Below are 13,635 nucleotides of genomic sequence, written 5' to 3'. Positions count from 1 at the left end.
ATTAAACAGTTCAGGGACCTGGCTTGAAAGTTGCCATTTTAATAAAAAGGGGACAATTGGCAGGTTGTTTAAAACTGTAGTCACACTCTCCTACCACCTCCCCCTACCTCGTACCTGAGCCTCCCTCCCACACCACCAACTGACATCTCAAATTTAACTTGTCCTGCACTCACTTGGGAATGTCTTTCAAACCACAGTGGATTGGAGAACTCCACAGAAAATAAATTGGCAATAAATATAACTATATTACCTAAAGGGAGGAGGGGGAGAAGCAAAGAAAAATGACCAAGTTGTTGACATTGGGTAAGTAGCCTTTCCCCTCTAACATTTCCAAAAACACAGGAACTTAAGGGTAAAGGTTTCATTATGAATCCATTCATAGTGTTTCTTACAGAATTTCACCTCACCCATCCCTGAATACAGGAGCTCCTTCTTGTGCAATCATTAATGCTGAACAGCAGATAGGCTGTTATTTCCCACTCCTGAAGAAACCCATTTTATGGTATGCAACATGAACTGTTTCACTAATAAGACGGTTAAATGACTTCAGTACAGTTGCTATGGGAAGACATGGTGATGTAGTGGCTAGAGAACTAGCTTTTTTGCTTTCCATTAGGATCACAATTTAAATGTCCTCAGAATTTTTGTAAGCTTAATAGGTTTAATGTTTTAATCTCTACCTATGAGAATAGTGGTTCTCCCTGTAAAAATGCATGACTGCTTGTGGGGGTGGAGGTGAAAGGAGAAGAGATGAGGAAGGAAGAGACAGGACAGGAATAATAGACAGGGCTGGCAGTCTATTAGCTTGTTAGGGCTATAACCTTAATACTGTTAAGGCTTATTTCACACACATTTAAAAAAAAAAAAAAAAAAAAAAAAGTTGGATTTTTGCTGTCTGTACATTATGATTGGTCTAAAACTATGCAGAAGCTTTTAAGTTTCCTATATTATCTTCATTTTATCCAGAGAGATCTAACTTTATCTTCCTTTCATCATCTCACATGTTCTTTGCAAAAAGATGGACTCGGGCAAATCAAATGTAATACTTTTAAGTAGCACTTCCTAAGGACCATATAAAGTAGAGAAAAGGAAATCTTATAAAATTAGAGCATAAATAACAACTAGTCCTTTTATTTACTCTCCTGACATCTCAGAAAAAAAAAGTCCTACTTTTTTTCAAAAAAGTACATTTATTGAAAAAAGCATTTAGCAACATTACGATCTGACATCAGCAGCTCTCTAGACACAGCAGCAAGAAACCTTTAGCCTTGTCCAAAGGTGTTAACAATGCAGTACTAATGTGACACGGCACTAAATGGACGGCCAAACACAGAGGCTTTGTTACATGTGGGAGGCTGCATTTTCCTCATTTTTTTCCAAACAGGCACCTAAGGAAAATAGTATCAAATAGTGCTATATTAAAAGCAGAACAAGCAAAGAAAAAACATATTTTGTCCTGCATATTTTTCAGACAAGTCTAGCAGAAGCAAAGAAATAATATCTAAATTGTGAACAGAAGAGTTCACAGTAACAGACAACTCCATTTTTTTTTTTTATTTTCTCTATAGTGCATTTTCTTCTGCTTAGCTTATTAAGAGTTAAACCTGAACTGATCAGAGTATCAAATTAATACATACCCAAATGTAGTCCGAAGTTTCAATTTTTTGTATGCTTCATGAATAGCCTTTTACCAAAAATTGTATATAGTCTCATTCAATCCAAATGTTCAGAGAGAAGAACTGGGAAAAAATGATTGTATTATATGCCTGTAATTTATGCCATCAACTTTGTTTTCCACCACTGCACCAGTAAAGGAAAAGTGCTGTCCTGATTTAAAGCTGTAAATTCAGATCAAATGGGAAAGTGTTAAATTCAGAAGTGTTTTTGGTCCATTAACTTCCATGCTGATTTGACACGCTCTGCAGTGCTTGGGCAACAGACTCTACTATACAGCGTATTCCTAAGCAAACAGTGCTTTGTGTCATAAACCATCTGGGGTGTCAGTTCTAAGGGCCACTCATCTAAACTCCTCTAATACATTTGGAAATGCTGAGGTACAGAACGGAAACTTTTCTTCACTACAAAATCCCTTTTGCATGGATAAGGAGACACCGCCGTCAGAGGAACGATGGAAGGAACAAAATTTTGGCTAAGGCAGTTGTTTTCTTTATTCGGCTGAAGAAAACCATTGGACACACAAGCTTTCTAAAAGCACTATGATTTTTCAAAGGTACCAGCAAAAGTGATACCATTCGTAACCTGGACAGTACTCCCTTTCATATTAGAGCCTATAGTTGCAAAGCTAAGTGCCAAGCAGATGGTTGAAATCTGTTTTGTAGAAAAAGTGTTTGTGCGCGTTTTTTTAGATTGAGTTCTTTGTATTCATATTCAGGCCTAGGTTCTAGCCATCAAAACACTGGCTCTGAAGCAATCATTAGCAGCATTTGAGACAACTGGCAACTAAGGTATTCGCAGTTCTCCACAAAATGTTCAGCTAATATCTCCCAGATGTACAATTAAGGCAAAAGATTATCTTCTTAAACTGGTATCAGTGCTTTAGATGGCTTTTCAAAAGACTGCGTATGTATGCAAAAACCTATTTTATTTATATTTTTTTAAAAGATAACATTCTAACTTTTATTCTGCTCTGAATTTTTACAGCTGCTTTTAAAAATATAGGCGTCCATATCAGACTCTACCAAACTACATCAATAGCAACTTAATTTATCTTGTGTTCATGTTTCTAATAAATATCAAGAAGGAAATCTTAAAAATTATTTCAATAACAGGGCTTTGTCTTTCTTATTTTATAAACTATTATATAATATGTTTTATTAAATTTATTTGACAGAGTATAAAAATATAAGCAAGATAAGTATAATATTGTGCTGTTCTGTATGAACTAGAGCAGTGTGCCCTTCAGCAATCTACCGATGACTCTGCTACTGCTACATTAGAGAACTCCAGCAAGTCACCTCTGTTACAGGTACCTCAGTTAACTCATTTGTAAATAGATTGTTTATTATTACAAACAGCAAGATCAAAAATGCTTACCAGCATGAGGTTCTGCTCTCTGCCCAGGGGTCTCATGGAATCTAGGAATTGCTAATAGCAATTTGCCTGGTGACAAATTAACAGAGGTCACAGTTTTGACAACCGAGGTTATCAAACAAATATATACTTGGAAGAATGCATTTTTGTGCAGTGGTCTCACTTAGGACCTTGGTGGCCACAACTGGGAACTGCTACTTTAGAAAACACAATGTTTCAAAACAAAGATTAATTCCTTGTACAATGCCCAGTCCTTTAAGGTCCAGACTTTAGCCCTGTTCACGTAAGTTTTCATCACTGCTTTTTAAATCATTATGATCTGCCAGAGATACAAAGCTGTTTCAGAAGCCTAGTTAGTTAGCCCATCTTTAAAGCACACTGATACAAAACTTCCAAGATCTACAGATGTCAGAATCTGCAGAAACCTCTCCCAGCACTTCAGGAATCCTGGCTGTGTTTTAACCCATGGTGGTTTGCTGCAGATTAAAGGAAGTCAGGATTCTGCTCAGTGATCTTCTAACTAGTCACTCTATCATGCTATCCTGCTTTACTGAGGTGAAAATCATCAGCCTTTTTCAAAGAGGTGAGCAGAACCTTAATTAATTAGGCCTACTTTTTTAGGACCTGACTCTGAACTTGAGTGCCAGTGAGTCTGAACACGCAGAATGAATGGATTCTTTTTTTATATGATGCCTTGACTAGCCCCGTCACAAAATAAGGTCTTTGTGAACACACTGCTGAACAACTACCACTAAAATACTATGCAATATGTCGAATTATAATCAATTATTTTGAAAGTAGCCCCCTTCTTAAAAAGTGTATAAAGGAAAATAACTTAACATCCCAGGCATAATATTCATAGGCTACATATATCAAATCCACATAGGACTCTCTAGTTTATACTCATTTTCTCAACAATATGTAATAAGAGATGCAACATATAGACTAGATCTAAATCTACCTGCAAACCTCATTGATGCAGTTCTATCTACGGAGGATATAGCTGGAAATGAAAAAAATACTGAAACAGAACTTTTAACGTAAGTAACAAAATAATTCCTCCCTTCTAATAAGTTTGTATCATTTCCTTCATTTTGGACTTTTGAAATGCATTTAAAAAACACATGTCAAATACGTGGATCTTGAATGGGTAAGTAACACTGCATTTTGTGTTCTATAATATGCTTTTTGCTTTTAAGCTGCATGGTTTGCTCATACGGGCTCCTATATCGCTGCTTTTAGTAGGGTCTATTCCTCACATTAATACTCTCCATTCAAAGAATTTTTCCTGGACTCCCATAGGGCCTAGTCCTTAAGTTATAAATATATGACAGCTCTTGTTCATATGGCTGAAGATGACAACTGTTCTGCAGGACAAATCCTTTACCTGGGCATTAGTTACACATATTGTCTTTTAATCTACTGCTTAAACACTGCATGTGCCGCTGCCTAACTCCAGTTCTCAGAACTTGCATTCAGGTAGAGAATTAGTTTAAAAGCATACTCAAATAATTGGAGGAGCTAAAGATGGTATTCTTCCCTCCCAGCCCTAACCAGTGTGGCCAAGGCCGTAAATATTTCTGGACATAATGCTATTAATTATACTCCAAAGTCCCTATTTTACATATTTAAGTACTTTAAATATTACATTTCATCCTGCTAGAGTGAGACCTTTAGAAATTATAATTGTGCAGCTAGAAGTCTGTAATTTGCAGTTCTTAGGATCACAAGAAGGAAAAAGATGGTGTTGAGGTTAAAACACAGGACTAGCAACCAGTATCACCACTTTCTACACCCATCCTTGCAAATGATTTTGTGACACTGTCACTCAGTTTTCTAATCTTGCTTCTCAATCCAGAGAGCACAGAAATCTTCACGATTTGTATGTGAATGCTTTCTGAATGCTCTGAATTCCTAATCAAAATGCATTACATGAAGTATGAATCTATTATTAATTTATCAGTACTGCTAACAATAAATCAATTTCTACACATATACATGTGGAAAGTATGTATAAATAGAATGTGCAAGCACATTTCTTTCTTTTTCTATTTATAAATTTCAAAACACGATTTCAGGATTGAAATCTCACTCATGAACCATGGCAGCAATCTCTTACCTATTCTGCGATTCTGAATTTTTCCCATACAAGGACACATTGATATTAGTGGACACATTGATATTAGTCTAAGCTCTAAGCACAAAGCCTGCTCTGTGGAAAGGAAAGAAACCTTCTTTTTGTGTTTGTACAGTGACAAGCATAATAGGGTCCTGATTCAGGATGCCTGCAGTCTACAAAAACACACTCAATCAATGACACTAATACCCATGCAGATTATCTATAAAAGAGACATATGACATGGTTGAGAGTAGTACAGTATTTTTCCCATCCTTTGCATGGCACTTCACACAAACACCATAGCCCAATATTGTTTACTGTCACATAATTAGTTACAGAGTTTAGGTATGAACAGCAAAATCAAGCAGAACTTACAAAAGGCAAAGGAGGAGAGTTTTCCACTGGAAATTCTGCCAAATTCTAATCTCAGCTGCAAAATCAGAATCAACTTGATGTTCATACAGGTTCAACAAAGATGAGGGTCAACAGTCTTCTTCACAATAGATTGCCCAGAAATAGCTATTTAAATCTCCAAAATCCAAGAGCAAAAGAAAAACCAAAGGCTGAACCTGAAAAGAGAGCTGCATTTTCTATGTCCCTCTGAATTTCACACTCAGAAGCCTGGATATTTTTAACAGAAGTGGAAAAGGAATCTATTCAGCTTTATTCAACAACTGCAGAAAGAAACTATACCAGAAAAATGTAACATGTTCTGTTTTCATTCCATCTCATTTAGCCTTTCAGTTCTATTTCAGTTTTATTTCATTTAGCCTGTTGGGTTTTTTTTAAAAATAATCATCATGTTTGGTGATTCACATTTCACACCAGCATAGGAACAAGTCATCTAAATACAACACAACAAAATGACCCAGTTTGCTAAGAGACATGCCAAGTGGGTAAGAACATCCTTCTCCTCCACCCTTACCAACCATCACCTTCCCACACATCTCATTTCTATCCAAAAAAGCCTCTGCCCTTCCGAGGCCACGGCACCAAAATTTAGGGAGAATACCCTATGAATAGAAACTCGACTGAAGCTTTGGAGAAAATGTTTTCAATCTTGCTTTACAAAGTAAATGTAATGAGACTGCTAAGGGAATTTCTCTGAAAACAGAAGATATCTTTACAGTCAAATACAGCATGGGCAGCACTACAGCAAGCCAATCTTCCCTCCCAGCACAAAGCTCTGCCGAAGCGCTGCAACCCTCACACAGGCTGGCCACTTCAAAGGGTGAAAGGACACTGTACGCTTCATGCCCTTCATTAAAGTCTCTCTTTTGAGACAATGAATACCCCAAAATTGACTACATTATGCAAATTGTATGCACAGTTGCATTTTAGTCTTTCAGACTCTAACAAATTTTAGTCTCATCACACTATCAAAACACAGCCTCTTTAGGATTCTCAGCAAACCGAAGATAACGCAACTTAATGCAATCCAGTAACAGGATATATCGAAGTGTACAAAATTAACATGAATGCATCTGTATGCATGTGTTCACACACACTGATATTTTTTTAGTCTGTTTTAATTGGCCAGAGAAGTTTGCTGAAATCTTTTCAAGCAACTGTGGTAAAAAAGTAATAACAACATTCAGATTTGTTTAGAACTAACAAGATTTTCCTTACTCGTAGTCTTACACTATCTATTGTGTTGGCAATGACATGCAACTCCAGTTCACTCTCAGACAGATTATCTTTGCCCATGTCTAACCAGTGAGATGAATGATTGAAATATGGGATATTTTTTCACTCCTATATTCTTAAAAATCAGGAAAATTACAAGCTTAGCATCAAAGAAATCACAATAAACTCTATGGTCTTCTCTTTACATAAACTACATTCCTATTTTTTTTTCCTCTGGAGCAACAAAGCCTCATGAAGTACATTACATATACACAATGGTCTTAACTATGCAATAACAACACATATTCACACACACAATTCCTCACCACTAAAAAGATCTCTGATTATTCAGATAAGAAAACTACATTTCTATTCAATTTGTTTACATTTTTGCCCCAGAAGTATTAGAATTATGCTAAGATTAATACGAAAGAAACAAGTACTTAGTAATAGGACTAAAATACAACCACACAGAAAAATTAGCACCAAGGTAACATTTTATGATATATTTAGATCAAATAGTACATAGACAGCCACATCCTAAATAAATAAGCAACTAAGACTGTCTATATGAACTTGAGAGAACTCAAAAGTAGTAGTACATTGTAAACCAAAAACTACCATAATTCTCAAAGAGCAGTTGCCGATACATATTTCAATACTTGCTTTTTCAAAAAAAAAAAAAAAAAAAAAAAAAAGTACAAGAAGTACAAAAAGGAAATCTAGAATCCCAAACATTAATTTTTAAAATAAAAAACAATTAAAATATAGCCTTTACATTTACGTACAAAAGACTTAAAAATATTACTTAATTAATTCCACAGTACTTTTAAGGAAAACAAGGTCAATGCCAATTTCAAACTAAAAATGAGCCCCAAGCTTTTTCGCATTTTCACTTAAACTCAGAGCATTCTACAATTCAAAAACTGTATCATTAAGTTGAAATATTTTCTCTTTCTTAAATAAGGTGACAAAAGGACAAGTTGAAGAGAAGTCCCATAATAGACCAAAAATAGGGGAGAGGAAAATGTTCACAAGTTTCTTTAAAAGCAAACAAAAAAACCCCAAACAATATCATGGGCAACACCTCTAACACTCCTGAACTACACATGAATAGCTAATACTTCTAGCAGCTAGAATTCAATCTGGGTCTTCCTTTTCTTTTTTCCTTTTTTTTTCTTTTTTTTTAATCTTGCTCCAACACTAAAAAACACATACAATTTCTCTGAATTACCACTGTACACTTCACAATTCCATTCACTCCTTACATTCTTTTAAAATACCATGGCCCCTGCAAGCACCGCTCACCAAATTCTTCAAAATCTTGTCTAAATTTGCTCTCTTTCTCTCAACAACTAGTGTGCGCAGAACTTCACACTGTCACAAGGACATGTGGGCTCAGGAACAACTTTTAGAGACTCTGGCTTCTCAGGCTGGCAAAGGCTGGGATCAGCGCGGAGGTGACACGCTCAGTCTCTCGAGTGGAGGATGCAGTGCATATTGCTCTCAAGTGCCCCCCTAGCGGCTGGCTGCAAGCAGGCAGAGCACCAGCACCAGCGGAAAGGCGAAATGTGAAAAACTTTTACTAAGTCACACAGCTTTGCAGAATATAGGAAAGAGAGGATGTATGGAAGAATGCAGATTAAAATGATAATTTTAATAAAAGAACATAAGAAAACTTCATAGGCTCTTATTGTGCCAGGTGTCTCAAGGACAAGATATAAAATGCATAAATACTGTAAATCCATGTCAACTATAGCACATACGATTCCTTACTGTAGTCCATTGCCCAGAAAGTTAAACTGAAAAATAAAATTCATTTCAAGAGTTCTAGGAGAAATAAATTTTGCTACTTCAGTTAATGTAATAATCTGACTAGAATTTGTTTAATTTGCAACGTAATTTTTAGCATACTCAAATACAACGTAGTTTTACCTTCTTAACAAGTACAGGAGACAGCATACATTTTCTGTGTTAGATAGAAGTTCATGAATGTTTTAAAAGACAAAAATTCTTTGCTTCTAAGGATGCTACTTGTTAAACAAATTCCTTACCATCAGCAGAGAACTACAGCTATTGATTAATTGCTGTGAGCATTTCTTTTCTCCCGACTACAGTGGCAGGTTTTCACAGGCATTGAATATTTCCAGTGTGCATAGGTACAACATATTTTTTATCCCATCATTTATCAGTTAATTGTATTTAAATTAGGCCTGAGTAAGAAATTAATAAAAAAGAGAAAGCCAAGAAGATATCAATCTCCCCTCGGAAAGAGTTGTGGAGGCAAAGATATCTGACACACAAACTTGTAGATATACTATTCAACACTAACAGTTTTTTTTTTCCTTAAATAAGCACAGCATGAAAAGCATGCAATGAAGCTATAGATCTACCTCTAAAGATATTCCTTCTCCCGTATAAATACTGTAAAAGTACATATTATACAGATGCAGATGTATCACATTATACAGACATGTAAGCCTATCCTATCAGGGAGCTTCACGTCTAAGTCACTCAACCAGATACTATATGCCTCTTACATGATAAAGCCGTAAATGCTCGTTAAAAGCTCTCTGAGAAGTAGTAAATATTTTGTAAACTAGTTATCTATTTAAGATCCCTGGACAACAAGAGAAGCAAAAACAATCTCTCTCCTATCTAAAGGTACCAATCAAACACACTATGCACATAAACATCACAAGATGCTTGGTTGGAGAGTGTGTGTATGTGTTTGTGTGTGTTTTAATTAACTCCTTGAATGCATATGATGAGCCAGCCACCCAGAATCTAGTAATGCCAAACTCCTGATTTGATTCAAATGCAATGAATACAACAGTCGAACTGTGCAGTCTGATGCGTCACTCATCAGCTCTCTCATTTGTGCTTTCACGTTCCAAGTCTAGTTCACAATTTCAGCAACCAGTAAATTATTGAGACGTTCATTAAAATCTATAATCTGTAACAGTCAACTTCTTCCTCACGAAGCATAAGCACAACAAATGAAATTAGCACACACAGGACATTAATGAGTAGTCTGCAAATGCATTAATTCCTTCAGCCTCATCTCAGACGAATAAAAACATGTCAATTTTTGTCACAGAAAAGAATCACTATCTGAAACTTTTAACTGGAACTGTATTCACTGCTCTGATCCCAAACTCCTAGACCTAAATACGTAAGCAATAAAGTCATTTTCTGAAAACATGTCAGTGGAATGTAAACGTTGTTCAGCCCAATATTAAAGCAATCTCATGATTTTCTTTTAAATGAAAGAATAATCATTCTTCTTACTTCTACGGGTAGACTTTAGGAGATTTTAGGAGAGTGGGACATCATTCTGAGCAAGCCGGTTAATATAAAGGTGTTACTCTTTCTCCAAAATTCTCAGCAAATGCAGTAGAAGAAGAGAGCTTTTAGGGTAACTTTAGCTAAGAAAAGCACTTAGGAATACGCAAAGTTTCCTTTTAGGAAAATGATTTCTCCATTTGACAGTGTTGGTACAACCCCAAAATAAATTCAGTGGGAGTCTGAAATGACTCGTGCAGTGCAGCAGTGAAGCAGCTATGTATTTTTTTTTCCTCCAAGCAAAGCCTTGCTTTACATCCTTGAGCCTTTCCTTTCTACAAGCTATTCAGGAGCTCACAGAATTTTTCTAGTGCACAGAAACGATCACTGTAAATGTTAAATTTGTTCTACTGTCCCCATCCCCACTGTTCCTACCTACGCTTTTTTACTTTTCTAGCTCTTTTTTTCCTATAGAAACACTAGCCTATCCTTCCTTCCTCCACAAACACTGCATACTTCTTTACCTTGAATTGGCACATGAGAGAGAGAGAGAAAGAAAAAAAAAAAAAAGATGTCATTCTGTCCTGATGCCTAGATTAGCCTCCCTCAGTCTACAGAGAAATGTAAATATGCAGTAATTAATTTGGGTTTAAGAACATTCCATACACTGGGGACATTGTTAAGCAGTCACTTTATCTATTTTTCATTTACCAGATTTTATTAAGACATTAAAACTTTATGTTGGGCATTTCTGAGATCTTATCATTTTGTAAATTTTACAGCTTTCTGTGATGGTCCTGGCCACATTATCTCTACCTTTTCCTCAAAGAAGTAAACTTGCTTTCTATTGTGGTCATTCTTGTTATATTTAAATATATCTAAACATTATCTTCCCTAACTTAAAAAAAAAAAAAAAAAAAAAAAAAAAAAGCTGTTCTTTTTGAGATCTTCAAAGCTAATTCAGAGTGCCACAGGTACATCCCAAAGTACATCCCTAAGTTATCCTTTCCCTTTCCTTTTTAACAAACGGGATAGACTCCGGTTACAGTTTCTTCATACAACCTCTCTTCAAACACCATCTCCCTGAGCATATGCATTCTGATGCGTTTCTCAATAAAACAACTGAACCATCACAAACAGAAATAAAGTGCAAGCAACTTCCCGGGAAAGCATGAAAACTCTCACATTTTTGGTATGGTAATTAATTATTCATGCTAATTCACAAAACCTAATGCAATCTACTACTGATGCTGAATGAATGTTTATTTGTCTGACACTGAGGATCATTTTCATTCTAAGTGTGTATCACAAATGCCCATGATAATGACCACAGACAAACACGAGAAGCCCCCCTTGATTCAGATCTCTTGCATCTTTAGAAAGTTGGGGTGACTCAAAGTTTCTGAACTGTTCGCAGTTTACCGGGATACATTGAAACATCATGGGAAAGATGATCAAAAAAAAGAATAAACTTCTGAGATAAATAAAAATACTCTTGAGATCTGAACAGCAAACAAATTTGCTTGATAAATCTTTAACTCCTCACAATTTGCTACTTGAGTTTAAAAGGGAATAATGGGAGATGGCTACTAATAACAAAACTAATAACAAAATTGCAGGTAAGACATGCAGGACCCCAGCAAATGCAGAAATGTGCTCTAAGCACTGCACTCATTGAGAATCTAAGAAAATAATCTGCTATGAGAGTCTAAAAACCAACCTTCTATACATTGCACATATATACACATGCGAACCTTGCAACCGCATGTGTCTGTGTGTGTGTGTCTGTGTGAGAGAAAGTATGTCCTCAAGTCTGTCTTTTGATAAATACAAATATATTACACAGACAGTATCTACTCTGTGTATGTGTGTGTAACTATAGTCAAACACATACAATGTAAACAAATGGTAATGATTAACAGAGATATTGGTTTGTATTACCAATTTCAACTGCAGAGGAAAAATTTTAAAAATGAAAAAAACCCACATATATCCCGAGGTTCATTTTTATTGCTTTTCATTTCTACTACTTACTATTATCTGCATAGTAAAAGGAGAGCAGTTTATCGATTATTTAACTAGAATGTTTACAAGAGCAAAGCTCTGGGATCTCTGAAAATGCAATGTATGCCCAGAAAAAAAACAAAGAAGAAAAAGGGATAGAAAAGAGAAGTGAAGCTCATTTTATTTCTAAGGAACATGTTTTGTCCAATATGATTTATTTTCATATAAAATCTACATAAATATATACATAGTGCAGAGAGACTTCAGAAAAAAAAAAAGAAGTCCATGAACAGAAAAATGAAAGGGCTTCACTCTGTTTAACAGACTTTATAAGTATTCTGTTCATCATGAAGTTCAAAGAATAATCTAAATAGCTTGCTTATAAATTTTTGCCTATAATCCTGGTGAAGCAAATGAATTACTTCATTAATTTTATGAACAAGACAACTATACTATTGTGATGTTAGATCAGATTCAACAGCAGAAACAGTAACAGTTTCCTCAGGTAGTTGAACTAACTTAATACAATACATGTGAACAAAAACAATTTTTTTCCTATTATTGTAACAATAACAAAAGCAAAGAAAAATGCCAAGCATTCTAAGCAAGTCTGGAAAATTAATTGTATTATTTAATAAGACCTTGGAACAGTTCAACCATGCCAATTCCACTTTCTAGTAAGTAAGTGTTTAGCTGCTGAGAGAGGACCGAAAGCGTTAAAACAGCACTTTTCCGAATTTCCCAATTTTATTTTTCTCCTATCTTTTAATTCAAGCATTCTTTCCTGTCCTTTCTCTGCAACCGTGTTTCTCAGCCCACTTAAAATGTTTTTATCTTGCCTTCTCTTCTATGCCTTTACTATCAAATGCAGTAGGTTTGAACGATGAACAGCTTGACTTAGCATATTTTTAACCAGCTGGTCTAGCACCTAGCTTGTATTGCATAGTCAGATACAACCAAATGTTTATACAGGAGGTAGCTTTCATGAAAATGAAAAAAAAAAAAAAAAAAAAGTAACATGCATCCTGGCATTCTTTTATTTACCACTTCAAAATGAAAAGTTTGAATTGTTTATTGCAGCTAAACAAGGGACTATTAATAGAGCTTAAAAATCAAGCCAGAGGGAAAGGATGCTGGATCATCAATGGATGTGTCTACAAATGCCTGAGAAAACGCTTCAAAACATTTTAGAAACGCTAGGTCATATGAAAGCAGGACTAAACTCCCAGAGGTCACCAGCCCTTGCCAGTGACAGAAAAAACTCAATTCCAAACATGCAAGGCTCCGGCTTCAGAAAGAGGGAGATGAACATATATACGTCATAAATCAAAATCCCACTTTTGACACTCAGCGAGCAAGGCAACAGCTCAAACTTAGAACCAAGAGTTTCACTTTTTCGAAGCCAAAAGGATGTTCTCTTGATGGAGGGCTGGGATGTTAACTTGCCTAAAAATAATCACTTGTGCTAGATCAACAAAAGGTCATGTGCTTTACTGAGCGCCTTCCAAAGTTTTGCAGAAGGATCGAATTGGAAGTTAAACCCACCGCTT

The 13,635-nt window shown here is 35.7% G+C and overlaps 1 protein-coding gene across 19 annotated transcripts in view; it reads right to left on the bottom strand.

The window, feature by feature from the left end:
- The window catches only part of SOX5 (SRY-box transcription factor 5), a 650,623-nt gene that overhangs the window by 280,461 nt on the left and 356,527 nt on the right, over positions 1-13,635 (bottom strand). The window lies entirely within an intron of this gene.

Source organism: Rhea pennata, chromosome 1 (genome assembly GCF_028389875.1).
Source record: "Rhea pennata isolate bPtePen1 chromosome 1, bPtePen1.pri, whole genome shotgun sequence".
In the NCBI taxonomy this organism is placed as follows: Eukaryota; Metazoa; Chordata; class Aves; order Rheiformes; family Rheidae; genus Rhea; species Rhea pennata.
The sequence above is the reverse complement of the archived record's forward strand: the minus strand, read 5'-3'. Positions and strand labels throughout refer to the sequence as shown.